Consider the following 1,303-nt stretch of genomic DNA (forward strand, 5'->3'; position numbering starts at 1 on the left):
TTACATAGTGGATTTAGTGTGTATATCTGGTTGTGAATCCTGAGTTTACTACTTACTGTGTTTACCACAGAAAACCGCAGTTTGTTTAACATTCACATAGTAAATATTTGAGTCACATGCTAAGTGCTACACTAAATTCTGGGAATACAACAATGAGGTCCCTAGTTACAAAGAACTTATCTTCATTTTTCAATTAGTAATATGAGGATAAAAGTTACCCAATGGACAATCTAAGGCAGAATGACTGTGAAGGTCAAATAAGACTGTGAGAGAGCTTCAAAAATTGTAAAACACTACACAAATACTCGTTTGTCCAAACATTTATTGAAATGCCAGGCATTGTGCTAAGTACTAGAGATATAACAGTGAACAAGGCTTATATGGTCCCTGCCCTTACAAAGCTTACAGTCTAGCAGTGATCAATAAGCAGTAACAATAAAGTGTGCCAAGTGTATGTTTGGGAAAGAACAGAATGTATAGGGAATGGAGAGTAAGGGCACCTAATCTAGAGGGCATCAATGAAGGTTTCCTAGATGAAGTAGCATACTGAGACCTTAAAGATGAAGATAAATTTGTATAGTACCCGAAGAGCAATGGTGAAAGCAGTGCAGTGATATGATCAGTAAGTCTTTTGGAGCAATTTAGTTGTAGTGTAGAAAGGAATAAAAATAAAAACAGGGAGACTAATAAGGAGGCTGTTGCTATAATTAGGTAGGTTAATGGCCTGAATTAAAGTGGTAGCATTGGAGAATTGGGAAAAAGGACAAATGAATGGTTGGTAGTGGTAATGCCATTTAGTGAAAGAGGAAACATGAGAGAAGCAGGATTGGGGGCAAGATCAACAACACGTAGTGCCTGAGACAGCAAAGAGGATTTGTTAGCAATTAGATGTATCAATTAGGGAAGGTCTAGAAAGGAGATAATGAATCTGAGAGTCATCTGCATATAAGTGGTAACGAAACCATGGAAGGAAATAAGATCAGCTAGCGAGATGACATAGAATAAGGCAGTCTAAAACACATTTTTAAAAAAATACGAAGAACAGATATTTAAGGGAAGAGGTGCCTGCAAAGACTAAGACAGCATACCCGGAGATGGTATCTTCTCAAAGCTAAAGTAATCAAGTGTTCAAGTGCTTCAAGGAGGGTAAGACTATTAACAAGGACTTAGTGAGCATAGTGGAGCAATTTGAGTAGCAATACAGGAGACTGGGAATACAAATTTGTCAAGAAAACTAGTAGGAATGAGCTACAGGGCAGTAACTGGTAAGGACATTTTTTTTTTTTTTTTTTTTTTTTTTTTT

The sequence above is a fragment of the Mandrillus leucophaeus genome, unplaced genomic scaffold (genome assembly GCF_000951045.1).
Source record: "Mandrillus leucophaeus isolate KB7577 unplaced genomic scaffold, Mleu.le_1.0 Scaffold231, whole genome shotgun sequence".
NCBI lineage: Eukaryota > Metazoa > Chordata > Mammalia > Primates > Cercopithecidae > Mandrillus > Mandrillus leucophaeus.